This window comes from Oncorhynchus keta, chromosome 35 (assembly GCF_023373465.1).
Source record: "Oncorhynchus keta strain PuntledgeMale-10-30-2019 chromosome 35, Oket_V2, whole genome shotgun sequence".
Taxonomy (NCBI): domain Eukaryota; kingdom Metazoa; phylum Chordata; class Actinopteri; order Salmoniformes; family Salmonidae; genus Oncorhynchus; species Oncorhynchus keta.
This window is the reverse complement of record NC_068455.1, coordinates 59,334,021-59,348,996: the sequence shown is the minus strand read 5'-3', so window position 1 is coordinate 59,348,996 and position 14,976 is coordinate 59,334,021. Positions and strand designations below refer to the sequence as shown.

The following is a 14,976-nucleotide window of genomic DNA, read 5'->3' as shown; positions in this document are numbered from 1 at the left end:
CTGTCATTAGACAGCCAACACTTCCTGTCCCTTCAAAATACGAGTTCAACCTTCGAACCAATAGCTGCCTATACCGTGCCAAGGTGAGATTGCGCAATTTTACTTCAGATTTTATTAAATAAATAAAAACTACACTTTACAGCTGTGTTCGAATACCCATACTAACATACTATTAGTTTATACTAAAATGCTGTAAACGAACAGTATGCTTTCAGTTGAGTGTACAAGCTCGTCACCAAACTACCGGAAGTTGATGCTGTTGCTATGCAACCTCTTGCATTTACATTTACATTTAAGTCATTTAGCAGACGCTCTTATCCAGAGCGACTTTCTTGCTAGCGAGTTAACGTAACAAATGACTAGTTAGACATTTTACGACTTCGGGTGTGTTCTTAAATACAATGTGGAGTGCGCTCCTAAATTCGGAGCATTGTCGGATTGTCTGTTTGTAAATCCAGAGCGTTTCGCTCTCAAAACGCACACTGGACGCTCGGGACGTTTAGGGTTGCTTTGAACATTCTGACCTTACAACTGCAGTCAAGCACCCAAGCTAACGATGGCTAGCTTGCTAGCTCCTTCCAGACACAAATGAGACCACTGACCATTTTACTCGCCATAATAGTACGGTTAGTATGAGTATTCGAACACAGCATTTGTCTGTAAATAAAATAAACTTCTCAACTGCGTTACTCATTCCAGTCAGCAGATGGCGATGTGCGTCTTTCGGGCGATGCTGCTCATGTGACGTAAATTCTAGTGGACGGGACCAGACGCTTCTTCAACAACAACAGCTATCGTTAGTCAACTACCTCGGTAGGTTGATAGCCAACATAGCCGAAACACTCAAGCGCTTTACTGTCGGTTGTTTTGGTGTATATTAATCGCAGTGTTTTATCTACTTGTTACCCCATTTAATGTCATACTTTGTTGTTAGTCAGCTAAGTGGCAGGTTAAGTTAGCACTAATTTAGCTAGCTTTTATCCCCGACCATGAGCTCACTAAACTATTCTCCCCCTGTTTAAAAAAAAAATAAGTCTGCTGGACGGAGAAAGAGGGTCTGTGGCTGAACATTGTCGTGAAAGAAGAGAAGGGACAGGTTGATGTCACAGTGAAAAAATAAGTAGAGGGCGAGGCTGTTACAGTGAAAGAAGAGGAAGACGCGTTCAGAATTAAAGACGAGGAGGATGTTGCCATGAAAGAGGCTACTGCAGTTCATGGAGTGAAGAAGGAAGAGGAGATTACTGTCACATTGACAGAGGAGACCGGATATCTGATTAACACTAGTAAGTAACTTACCGTCGTAATGGGTTTTTACTTTAGATATTCAGAGTTCGCTAGTAAGTAGCTCGGTTTCCATCTAATTGGCAACAGATTTTCATGCGAGTATAAATAAAATCTTCGCATTTTCCAATCAGAGATGTTTCCATCAAATTCACTTGAGGATAAAAGTCGGCGCGTGATGACGTAGTGTACATAAATACCCTTTTACCATCATGTCAATAGAATAAGACCCTCGGTATTTATTGGATAGTAGCATCAAGCTCATCACCTTGCACTTTCACCAACCTGTGAAGTTCATAACTTATTGCATCAGTAGCCTAATAAATTTTATGCTTTCCGTGCTTATAGACAACTGCCATAACTATGCTTTCCCTATGGATAATATCATGCTGTTGAAGATGATGAATTCCCCTCTTTACCGGTTACCCTATTTTGTTTACAGACTTACGAAGACTGAAAGTTGTATTTATTTTTTAATGTATACATTAACTAAGATACTGTCGACACTCAGGGGGAAACAATCTCACCACTGAGGAAGAGGTGGTGGGAAATGTTCAGGAGGAGGCACAAGGACCTGAGCATGAGGAGGCCGGACACCCTAGACAGGGGGAGAGCTCAGTGTGCCACACATTTGACAATTTCTCCCCAATTTCGGGGTATCCAATTGTTAGTAATTACTATCTTGTGTCATCGCTACAACTCCCGCACGGGCTCGGGAGAGACGAAGGTCGAAAGCAATGCGTCCTCCGAAACACAACCCAACCAAGCCGCACTGCTTCTTAACACAGCGTGCATCCAACCCGGAAGCCAGCCGCACCAATATGTCGGAGGAAACACAGTGCACCTGGCGACCTTGGTTAGCGTGCACTGCGCCCGGCCCGCCACAGGAGTTGCTGGTGCGCAATGAGACAAGAATATCCCTACCGGCCTAACCTGGATGATGCTAGGCCAATTGTGCGTCGCCCCACGGACCTCCCAGTCGCGGCCGGCTGTGACAGAGCCTGGGTGCGAGCCCAGAGTCTCTGGTGGAACAGCTAGCGCTGTGATGCAGTGACCACTGCTCCACCCGGGAGGCCCCTTCACTTTTTATGAAGGAGAGTGGGCTGAGGGAGAAACCCAGACAAATCTATAACTGCAGTGAGTCTGGGTTCCATAGCAACCAGAGCAGGCACAAAGTGCTTGCTCACCGAGGTGCAAAACATGCATACCAGCAGGCTATGGGGACCAAGGAGCACATCACAGTGCTGGCCTGCTTCAACGCAGCTGGGGAGGACGTTCCCCCGTTTATCATCTACCCCAAGTGTTTCCCCGGTGGCCACTATACACTGGGAGCCCCCCAAGCCTTGTATGTGCGGTCAAACAGTGGTTACATTGATGGGAACCTGTTCAGGAAGTGGTTTCGGCACTTCATTAAGCATGCAGTGAAGGATCGCCCTCTCCTTCTCATCTTTGATGGGCACAAGAGCCACATGGACCTCGAGGTGCTCGCGGAGGCACTAAGGGAAGGGGTTATACTTCTTTGTCTTCCACCACACTGCACCCATGTCCTGCAGCTGCTGGACGTGACATACTTTGGCCCTTTAAAGGCTGAATTCTCCAAGGTAGCTGGAGACCTTAGCCATTTTAACCACTCCGACATGGTAAACAAATCATAATTTGCCAGAGTATTCTGCTACCCATACCAGCACTGCAAGGGCATGCGCTATGTGGTTGAATGGTTCAAGAAGTGTGGCCTCTTCCCTTTTGACCCTTCAGCCATTGAAGGGTCCCGTTTAATGCCGTCTCGGTCCCTACCAGGTCCCAGCACTGCCTCTCCTGGAACCAGCAGCACTGTGCCTTCCACCAGCACCGGGGAGGAATACACACGCGGGTGAGAAGGAGAGGGCTGAGCCAGAGGAGAAAGAGCGTCGGGCAGTCTTCAGGGCACAGGAGATGGCTGCCATGGATGAGACCATCGACGCCACCGCCTCTGCTGGACCCCCTGTGGAATCACTCCTGACAGCTGCATCACCACTGCCAGTGCCTCCCAGTGTGCAACACCTGTAGGAGCCGCCGGAGTCCCCAGCTGCAGAAGAAGGCCACGGGTTTGCTCTCCCGGCCACAACATCGCCAGCCCCTCAACTCCACGCTGTTGAATATGCTGTTAATACGAGGTGCTACGCTAGACTTTGGTTTTAGCGTTGGCAAACTGGCTTAGTCTCGTAGTGAGGAGCCTATAAAACGTTGCTAGATTCATAAACATATTTTGGGGAATTTTTAAATGTATTGGAATAAATCACCAAACTATTAAACTAGCTAGCCAGTTATGGTTAACTGTAGCTAGCTACCTGACAGGAGTGCTAGCTACATACGTTAGCTTACAAAGTACATTAATAGCTTTAGGTTGGTTGTTTTTAAGCTCAACTTCAAGATTTTCACCAAGGACGCTGCCTCTCCGATCATCACTTTCCCTTGCTTGGTAAGGGACATTTTAAGGTACACTCGGATGTGACAATGTAAAACGTCATTCAAGGGCTTTAGGGTCGAGGGCTGTCTGCTTTGAGTTTGAAACACCCAGGTGTTGGAACCGGTTCAGGGAATAGAACCAAAAACCGGAAAATACCTTTTGGGAACGAAAGTGATATATACTGTTTTGAAACAAAACCGTTATTTTAAAAGCATGAGATATGGTTAATAACGTTCTTTTACATTACAGGCATTTTTTTTCCAGTCCCACAAAAATGCAACAAAGTACATACGCAAGGCTCTCACTCAAACGTATTAGAGTGCCTGCCTGCCTGCCAGCTGAAAATGCCCGTGTGTGTGCGTGGAGACTACCTGCCCCCCTCCAAAGCTTAGTCTACTGGAGCCTACTGATGTTACAAGAGTGATTCATAAATTAGGGAGAGATTTTAATTAGAGAAGAATGGATTAACTTTTTTCATAACTTTTTACCCCTTTTTCTCCCCAATTTCAAGGTATCCAATTGGTATTTACAGTCTTGTCTCATCGCTGCAACTCCCGTGCGGACTCGGGAGAGGCGAAGGTTAAGAACCGTGCGTCCTCCGAAACATGACCCTGCCAAGCCAGAATACCCATGACACACTGCTTGACACACTGCTCGCTTAAACCGCACCAATGTGTCAGGGGAAACACGGTGCAACTGGCGACTGTGTCAGCGTGCTTGCGCCCGGCCCACCACAAAGAATCGCTAGAGCGCTATTGGACAAGGACATCCTGACCGGTCAAACCCTCCCCTAACTCGGACGACGCTTGGCCAATTGTGGGCCGCCTCATGGGTATTCTGGTCTCGCCGTCTGCAACACAGTCTGGGATTGAACCCGGGTCAGTAGGGACGCCTCTAGCACTGTGATTCATGCTTTAGACCTCTGCACCACCCGGAAGGCAATGGATTACATTTTTCAATGCTAGTTATGGATACTGTAGTTATCACTTTTCACATTGGATTTAAAATGTTTTTATTTCAATTCTGCTGCCGCTCTGCACACACAAGCTTGTTAGCCAGCTAGCTTGCTCTGGTCCATCAAAAGCCAACTCTCTCTTAAGTTCAAAGACATACAGTTCCTCATTGAATCCACTCCTCAAATGGTATAATTTTGTGGACCTAATTCAAATAATGCACATCATAACAACAAGATGCCCTGTGCTTCAAGCCAATGCCCCGTGCTTCAAGCCTCGCTTGTCACCTGCAACATTTCTGTCGCATCTCGCGCCCTACACTTGTCTGTCAAATGCATGTAAATAGCTTGCCCGTTCCATAGCAAGCTGCTCTATCCACACTGATTGGTGAAGTAACTTAATGTCTGTTTAAAAAGGAACTATGATATGACACATTGAGATTTGAAAAATCTATTTTGTTTATTGAACTACAGTAAGTGAAGTGGCTTAACATCCGGTAACATATTTACGTAATGGGTCCATGAGCTGTACTATACAGAAATTCATCATTATTCATGTCATTATCTTCATGGTGATGTATCATGAATAGGTACACAAAGGTAGAAAATGTAATATCCTCTTTTGCGTGTTTAGTTATTACTCTACACAAAAGCTATTATTCTAATGAACTCCGCCCCTCATAGATGTCTATGTTTCACAAGTTTGGACATCAAAGTACAGATAACTAGAGTACAGCACAGAAGAAAGAGTAGGTTTGAGTTCAGTAAAGTAGAATAGAGTAAAGTATTGTATTTTTCATTATAGAAAGTATAGTATAGGACAGTAGAGTAGTGTTTGGTAGAGTATCGTTCAGTACAATACAGTACAGTGTACTGAAATCTACTGTACAGGCATACATAATTGGCATACATTTTAAAGTGAGTCTCAGGGCAATTCAGTAACTGTGGAATTGCCCAATAGCAATAAATCACTTCAGGGGTTTGTTGTGTATATGGGCAATATACCACACCCCCTCAGGCCTCATTGCTTAATAATTGTGCTCTGCTGAGCCTAAAAACATGACATTCCAAGAGAGCAAGATTTAGATTTGAAGCTCTACATCATTCTTATACCCACCCCAAAAATGGAGAGAGAAAAAACGCAGCAAGTTTTATATTTAATGATGAAATGTTGTGAAAACTAGTCTTCGGGTTTTGAGCAATCTAGTTTGGATTAAAACCCATGTGAAGACTGTTTTATCATTTATCACTCCGTTTGTCTTTGGCAGGAGAGGGACCTGACTCTCGCCATGACAGCAGGAAGAGTCCTTCAGGGGAACCAGACCCAGAGACACCCAAACCACTGAGACGACACCACTGTTCTCAGTGTGGAAAGAGTTTTGCCAAATTAGGGAGCCTGAAAAACCATGAGAGAACACACACAGGAGAAAAGCCTCACCACTGCGCCCAGTGTGGAAAAAGTTTTATTTGGTTATGTGACCTGAAAAGGCATGAGAGGACACACACAGGAGAAAAACCTTTCCAATGTCCCCAGTGTGGAAAGAGTTTTAACGATGTAGGGTACTTATTAATACATCAAAGAATACACTCTGGAGAGAAGCGTTACTGCTGCTCCAAATGTGGGACAACTTTTACCTTGTTATGGAGCCTGAAAACGCATGAGAGGGCACACACAGGAGAAAAGCCTTTCCAATGTTCCCAACTGTGGAAAGCGTTTTACCCAGGTAGGGGCCCTAAATAAGCACGAGGACACACACAGGAGAGAAACCCTTCCAATGCTCTCTGTTTGGAAAGAGTTTTACTCAGTTAGGGGACCTGTATAGGCATGACGGGGCACACACAGAAGGGGATAAGACCTACCACTGCTCCCTGTGTGGAAATATATTTAGCCGGTTACGGTATCTGAATAAGCATGAAAGGATACATACACAGGAGGAGAAGATATACCACTGCTCTCATTGTGAAAATACATTTTCCCGGTTAGAGGACCTGAAATCACATGAGAGAATAGAAAGGCTGTGTTCAGACTTATGTTTTTGACTTGAGAATGTGTTTTTGTTTATGCCTTATGAAATCAAATTGTATATTTGAAAGCTTGCTTGAAAATAGGCTTATTTTTGTATTATTGTTTTAGACATGATTATATATAAATTCAGATGTATTAGTTTTGTATTATGATATATTGAATACAAGAATAAACCCCTTAGATGTTCATTTGATGATTTTGATATTTTAAAATATAAATTGTTATTTAAGTAACAACTTGCACAGGGCGTGGCTATTCTAAGCCAGGAGGCTGATCGGAACAGGAGCCTATCTCCTATTTCTGTAGGTTGAGGCAGCTTGATGTACAAGTACACCCCCTGGACAGGACGTTAGTTTATACAATTATTATATAGATTAATGGTATTTTGCATTTATTAATTCTAACCTTGAAAACCTCTTGAATTGAAAATATGATTTGGATATTGCTAAATTAATTTGATTGGATAAATTGTTTGGATGTTGAAAAATGTATTTGATAATGATTTGGATATTTCAAAATCTAAATGGTTAAATCAATGAATAGTGTGCATTTATTGAGTTAATTTGTGTATTAGTCGTCAAGCTAAATGTGTATGAAAATGTGATGTTGTTCTGAGAACATTGATAAGTTGTTGAAATGAATGTTCTCATCAGTATTATTATACCATGTCAGAGAAAATTGTCACTCATTTAAAGTCTGCACTAATCAACACATGCTTCTTTTTGTACGTTTTAGTGTGATATTATTCTTTAAATGGGGCAATTTGCAGTAGAAACAATAACAAAGCCTTCTTCCTGCCCATGTTTCAGTGAAAAGCTTTGGGGTGGGTGTGCAAAAATGTAACCACTCTCAAATTCATAGACCGGGACTGACCGTCTATGATATCTAAATGATCGTTTTAACAATATTTTGAGGCTACATGGTTAAGTTTTAAATATTTTGTGTCAATCAATCAATCAAATGTATTTATAAAGCCTTTTTACATCAGCAGATGTCACAAAGTGCTATACAGAAACCCAGCCTAAAACCCCAAACAGCATGCAATGCAGATGTAGAAGCACGGTGGCTAGGAAAAACTCCCTAGAAAGGCAGGAACCTAGGAAGAAACCTAGAGAGAAACCATGCTCTGAGGAGTGGCCAGTCCTCTTCTGGCTGTGCTGGGATGAGATTATAACAGTGCATGGCCATTTAAGGCCAAATTGTTCTTCAAGATGTTCAAACGTTCATAGATGACCAGCAGGGTCAAATAATAATCACAGTGGTTGGATAGGGTGCAACAGGTCAGTACCTCAGGAGTAAATGTCAGTTGGCTTTTCATAGCCGAGCATTCAGAGGTCGAGACATCATGTGCGGTAGAGAGAAAGTCGAAAACAGCAGGTCTGGGACAAGGTAGCACGTCTGGTGAACAGATCCGGGTTCCCGTGCCGTAAGCAGAACAGTTGAAACTGGAGCAGCAGCATGACCAGGGTTGACTGGGTACAGCCAGGAATCATCAGGCCAGTTAGTCCCAAGGGAGGATCCTAGGGCTCAGGTCCTCCGGGAGAGAGAGAGAATTAGAGGGAGCATACTTAAATTCACACAGGACACCAGATATGACAAGAATTATACCAGATATAACAGACTGACCCTAGCCCCCCGGCACATAGACTATTGCAGCATAGATACTTTAATTGAAATAAGTCAATTAAAAAATTAATTTGGCCCTAATCGATGGATTTCACAACTGGGAATACAGATATGCATCTGTTGGTCACAGATACCTTAAAAAAAGGTTGGGGTGTGGATAGGGCTGTGGTGGTCATGACATTTTGTCTGCTGGTGATTGTCAAGCAAATTACTGTCTCACTAATTTACCATTGATTAACATAAACACGTTTAGCATCTCTTGGCTGCCTGCATAGCATACAAGCCATTGATGCAGAACTTAGGAACATCTACTTTTTAAAAAGTTTAATAAAACCATTTCATAAAACCATTTTTTTATTTTGGAAAGGTCTAAAGAAAACGATATGAAGAAAATGTAGTCTATTTCAGAAGAACAGAATAACATACTCCGAGTTGTCCTTATGTTGGGCCCTGATATGGCTAAGCCATATGGCTGTGGGCTACACTAGTTCATTTAGCAGACAAGATTTGCTTGGAATTCTGTGGCGTTATTATTTTATAGTATGAAGAATACAATTGAACATAGCTGAATAAAATACAAATTATATTCTTTCCAAATGATATTCAAGGAAGTGCGCAAATGTTGCTATTCTGTGTTGAGCAGTTAACAAAGAAACAGGTCCTCCTGTATGCTTATTTTAGAGTTATTCATGCAACTTTTGTTGTGATACAAACGTCAGGCTGTAAGTTTTCGATTTTTAATACATTCGAAGGCTGCATAATGCAACTGAAGATTATTTGAAAAAAGTTTAATGAAAGGCATGAGCTCTGATTTATTTCTTGTGCAGTCTGCACACACTTCATCAGTCTCTCATTCATAATTTATCAAGCACTTGATAATATTCTCACCAGCCCTCGAATTTCCTGGCGGCATACCACTTGTGTGGCCGTAATGTCCCCTAAAAAAATCCATGCCTTTTGCGGCCGTTGTGCCCTTGGGATGAATATAATAATTATAATTCCCTTCTCCCAGCTGCCGTGCTCTGAATCACCTCTCACTAACATGGCTCTCTCAGATACAGTGGGGAGAACAAGTATTTGATATGCTGCCGATTTTGCAGGTTTTCCTACTTACAAAACATGTAGAGGTCTAATTTTGATCATAGGTATACTTCAACTGTGAGAGACAGAATCTAAAACAAAAATCCAGAAAATCACATTGTATGATTTTTAAGTAATTCATTTGCATTTTATTGCATGGCATAAGTATTTGATCACCTACCAACCAGTAAGAATTCTGGCTCTCACAGACCTGTTCGTTTTTCTTTAAGAATCCACCCTGTTCTCCACTCATTACCTGTATTAACTGCACCTGTTTGAACTCGTTACCTGTATAAAAGACACCAGTCCACACACTCAATCAAACAGACTCCAACCTCTCCACAATGGCCAAGACCAGAGAGGTTGTAAGGACATCAGGGATAAAATTGTAGACCTGCACAAGGCTGGGATGAGGTACAGGACAATAGGCAAGCAGCTTGGTGAGAAGGCAGCAACTGTTGGCCCAATTATTAGAAAATGGAAGAAGTTCAAGATGACAGTCAATCACCCTCGGTCTGGGGCTCCATGCAAGATCTCACCTCGTGGGGCATCAATGATCATGAGGAAGGTGAGGGATCAGCCCATAACTACACGGCAGGACCTGGTCAATGATATGAAGAGAGCTGGGACCACAGTCTCAAAGAAAACCATTAGTAACACACTACGCCATCAGATTAAAATCTTGCAGCGCATGCAAGGTCCCCCTGCTCAAGCCAGTGCATGTCCAGGCCTGTCTGAAGTTTGCCAATGACCATCTGGATGATCCAGAGGAGGAATGGGAGAAGGTCATGTGGTCTGATGAGACAAAAATAGAGCTTTTTGGTCTTAACACCACTTGCTGTGTTTGGAGGAAGAAGAAGGATGAATTCCACCACAAGAACACCATCCCAACCGTGAAGCATGGAGGTGGAAACATCATTCTTTGGGGATACTTTTCTGCAAAGGGGACAGGATGACTGCACCGTATTGATGGGAGGATGGATGGGGCCATGTATCGCAAGATCTTGGCCAACAACCTCCTACCCTCAGTAAGAGCATTGAAGATGGGTCGTGGCTGGGTCTTCCAGCATGACAACGACCCGAAACACACAGCCAGGGCAACTAAGGAGTGGCTCCGTAAGAAGCATCTCAAGGTCCTGGAGTGGCCTAGCCAGTCTCCAGACCTGAACCCAATAGAACATCTTTGGAGGGAGCAGAAAGTCTGTATTGCCCAGCGACAGCCCCGAAACCGTAAGGATCTGGAAAAGGTCTGTATGGAGGAGTGGGCCAAAATCCCTGCTGCAGTGTGTGCAAACCTGGTCGAGAACTACAGGAAATGTTTGATCTCTGTAATTGCAAACAAAGGTTAATGTACCAAATATTAAGTTCTGGTTTTCTGATGTATCAAATACTTATGTCATGCAATAAAATGCTAATTAATTACTTAAAAATCATACAATGTGATCTTCTGGATTTTTGTTTTAGATTCTGTCTCTCACAGTTGAAGTATACCTATGATCAAAATTAGACCTCTACATGCTTTGTAAGTTGGAAAACCTGCAAAATCGGCAGTGTTTCAAATACTTGTTCTCCCCACTGTATATATAAATTCCTATTAGCCAATGCCCATTACGTGATCGGGTCCTTCTCATAGGCATCTCAGCTAACACGTAGGCTACAAGTGAAGACAGACATTGGGGACACAACTGTGCTCTTCCCTCTAATCAAATTCTGAGGCGTATATTGAAGATGTTAGAACTGTCCACATTTAGCCCACATTTTGTCAGCCAACAAGATGAGTAGGCCTAACGAACAGCAAAAGCACTAGCCTATGTAAATCTACTATCCCCCATAGGACAAAAGTGTACATATTCTATTAGTCAACTTGTCTATCTGTGTAATAAATATCCCAAACATGCTCTTTGACAGTGGGATGCGATAGATCCCAAATGAATACAACCTCTCGCATACATTTTTTTAAGCAATGAGCCTGATGCAACAGATAAACTATTAGGCTATTCCTTCCCATGATAAGCATAGCAATGCTCTGAAGACCACTGAAGGATATTCAGAGACTTGTCCTGAAGCCACTCCTGCGTTGTCTTGGCTGTATGCTTAGGGTCGTTGTCCTGTTGGAAGGTGAACCTTCTGCCCAGTCGAAGATCCTGAGTGCTCTGGAGCAGGTTTTTATCAAGGATCTCTCTGTACTTTGCTCCGTTCATCTTTGCCTAAATCCTGACTGCACTCGGTCTGGTGTTTTAAGAAATAGTTTTCATTAAATAGTTTTTAATCATGTAAACAGCAACATCTTTAACCATTGGAAGTTTTGATAGCTAAGGATTCCGCGACGCAGTTAGCCTTTTCGGCTGGGGCCGCAGGTTTGTGTCCCGGATTCCTGCAAAAAAACACACAATAGTTAGTGGCTAGACATCAAGCTAACAGAGCAAGGTAACGCTAGCAGTGCTAGAGTCGAAACACCAGTGGTATTTGTGTCTAAGTCTGGGCTCAAATACGCTAGGTGTGAGATGATATCAACACAAGAGGAGGAATGTAAGGTGAAACAGATAAACATACATTTGGAACAGACAAAGAATTTATCATCATCAAGCAGCTTAGGGAAGAGATTCTCTGGCTGCTAGCTCAGCTGCGGAAAAAACAAGATGTGCTTTCTAAGTACTTTGATGCAGCCAGCCCAGGCACACATAATTTCAGTTCTGAATGCCTCCGACTGCCAAGGGGTCGATGATTCGGCTGGTATTGACCTGCTCCAATCCAGATGGTAAGCTCAACTCCGCAGCCAGTGGGAAACTGGACACTGGCAAGGCAAAGGAGGTCGGGTGGGTGGCAGTCTGGTCGGCCTCCATACATCCTGGAAGATCAGATCCAGCTTTTAAACAGCTCTGCCCCTCAGGAGGCGGACACACCGGCCCCAGGAGTCAGCTCTGATCCTGGGAGCACACTAACAGCCAGCAGTCATCCAGAGGCACCCTCCAAAGCTCAGCTGGTTGCTGACCAAAGGAAACAAGGTATTGGGCCATCCTCCATCTACCCAAGGATTCTGACGCCATCCACTGCTACTGATACATGTGCAGTAAGTCAGGCTGGCATAAGTCGAAGCTCACCTCCTCACCCCTGCCCAAGACAGGGCTGTTATGTTCCCCCTCTTTCTTCCCCATCGGATTCCATCACCACCACCATCTTCGTGTGCAGCACAATGGTGAGATATTTTGACCTGTCTGCGGCTTGCGGGACTACCAAGGTCCACTGTCACCCAGGCATCCTTGTCCAAGACATCAACTCCCTCCTCAATCAATCAATCAATCAAATGTATTTATAAAGCCCTTTTTACATCAGCCGATGTCACAAGGTGCTATACAGTAACCCAGCCTAAAACTCCAAACAGCAAGCAATGCAGATGTACAGTAGAAGCACGGTGGCTAGGAAAAACTCCCTAGGAAGAAACTTAGAGAGGAACCTGGCTCTGAGGGGTGGCCAATCCTCTTCTGGCTGTGCCAGGTTAAGATTATAACAGTACATGGCCAAGATGTTCAAAAGTTCATAGATGACCAGCAGGGTCAAATAATACAGCAATTGTTGTAGAGGGTGCAACAGGTCAGCACCTCAGGAGTAAATGTCAGTTGGCTTTTCATAGTAGAGCATTCAGAGTTCGAGACAGCAGGTGCGGTAGAGCGATAGAGTCAAAAACATCTGGTCCGGGACAAGGTAGCACATCTGCTGCTCTGGTTGAAACTGGGAGTCGTCAGGCCAGGTAGTCCTGAGGCGTTGTACCGGAGCCTAGGTCCTCCGGGAGGGGAGGGAGAGAGGGAGAATTTAGAGGGAGCATTCTTAAATTCACACAGGACACCGGCTAAGACAGGAGAAATACTCCAGATATAACAGACCCCCGACACATAAACTACTGCAGCATAAATACTGGAGGCTGAAACAGGAGGGGTCGAGTGACACTGTGGCCCCGTCCGACTATGCCACCAGACAGGGTCAACCAGGCAGGAAATAACCCCACCCACTTTTCCACAGCACATCCTCCACACCACTAGAGGGATATCTTCAAACCACCAACTTACTACCCGGAGACAAGGCTGAGTATAGCCCACAAAGATCTCACCCACGGTCCAAACCCGAGGGGACGCCAAACCCAGACAGAAAGATCACGTCAGTGACCCAACCCACTCAAGTGATGCACTCCTCCTAGGGACGGGATGGAAGAGCACCAGTAAGTAAGCCAGTGACTCAGCCGCCGTAATAGGGTTAGAGGCAGAGAATCACAGTGGAGAGAGGGGAACTGGCCAGGCAGAGACAGCAAGGGCGGTTCGTTGCGCCAGTGCTTTTCCGTTCACCTTCACACCCCTGGGCCAGTCTACTCAATCATAGGAGCTACTGAAGAGATGAGTCTTCAATAAAGACTTCAATGTTGAGACAGAGTATGTGTCTCTCACATGGAGCTCTATAGGAGAAAGCCCATCCTCCAGCTGTTTGCTTAGAAATTCTAAGGACAGTAAGGAGGCCTGTGTCTTGCGACCGTAGCGTACGTGTAGGTATGTATGGCAGGGCCAAATTGGAGAGATAGGTAGGATCAAGTCCATTTAATGCTTTGTAGGTTAGCAGTAAAACCTTGAAATCAGCCCTAGCCTTTACAGGGAGCCAGTGTAGAGAGGCTAGCACTGAAGTAATATGATCAAAGTTTTTGGTTCTAGTCAAGATTCTAGCAGCTGTGTTTAGCACTAACTGAAGTTTATTTAGTACTTTATAGGGTAGCCGGAAAGTAGAGCATTGCAGTAGTCTAATCTAGAAGTGACAAAATCATCGGATTCCATTTTCTGTATAATTTTTGGACAGAAAGTTTCTGATTTTTGCAATTTTACGAAGATGCAAAAAAGCTGTCTTTGAAATAGTCTTGATATGTTTGTCAAAAGAGAGATACGGGTCCAGAGTAACGCCGAGGTACTTCACGAATCCCACGCCGAGGTCCTCTTGCCAATAGTTCTAGCCAACTACTCTAATATCTGCACCATTGTCACTTATGTTGGATTTAACAACATTCACTTTCGGCAATCTGAGGAATTGAAGGACTGCAACATTCTCTTGAACACCCTTGTTTGCACAGGAAAGAGAACAGTCATCTCTGGCCCCCTGCAGTGCTATAGAAGGGGTTAGGAACATTGCATCCACCTCGCTGCCCTAAACGAGTTCCTGAAGAAACTCTGCAAAGACAGGAATATCCCTTTTTGTGACAATTTTGACTTGCTATGGGAGCAGAAAAATAGAAATGGAGGGGAGGTTGTTCCTCAGAGTTCACATCACCAAAGGAATTAACATGGTCCACACACACCTGCACAGTTGTGAAGAGGGCATGACAGCACCTCTTCCCCCTTGGGAGACTGAAAATATTTGCCAGCTGCGCCATTGAAAGCATCTTGACTGGCTTCATCACCGCTTAGTATGGCAACTGAAAGGCACCTGACTGCAAGATGCTACAGAGGGTGGTGAGCATGGCCCAGTACATCACTGGGGCCAAGCACCCTTCCATCCAGGACCTCTATACCAAGCAGTGTCAGAGGAAGGCCC

At 44.2% G+C, this 14,976-nt stretch overlaps 1 long non-coding RNA gene across 3 annotated transcripts; it reads left to right on the top strand.

Moving 5' to 3' along the window:
• Positions 1 to 7,416, top strand: LOC118368755 (uncharacterized). Of its 3 annotated transcripts, none has more exons than XR_004822415.2 (4): positions 1 to 83; positions 700 to 813; positions 1,035 to 1,283; positions 5,948 to 7,416. It is a non-coding gene; the product is annotated as an uncharacterized LOC118368755 (long non-coding RNA). The 3 variants fall into 3 exon arrangements; XR_004822414.2 differs by lacking the exon at positions 1 to 83 and adding an exon at positions 334 to 626; XR_008093216.1 differs by lacking the exons at positions 1 to 83; positions 700 to 813 and having other exon boundaries at positions 820 to 1,283.
• Positions 7,417 to 14,976: the final 7,560 nt, after the last annotated feature.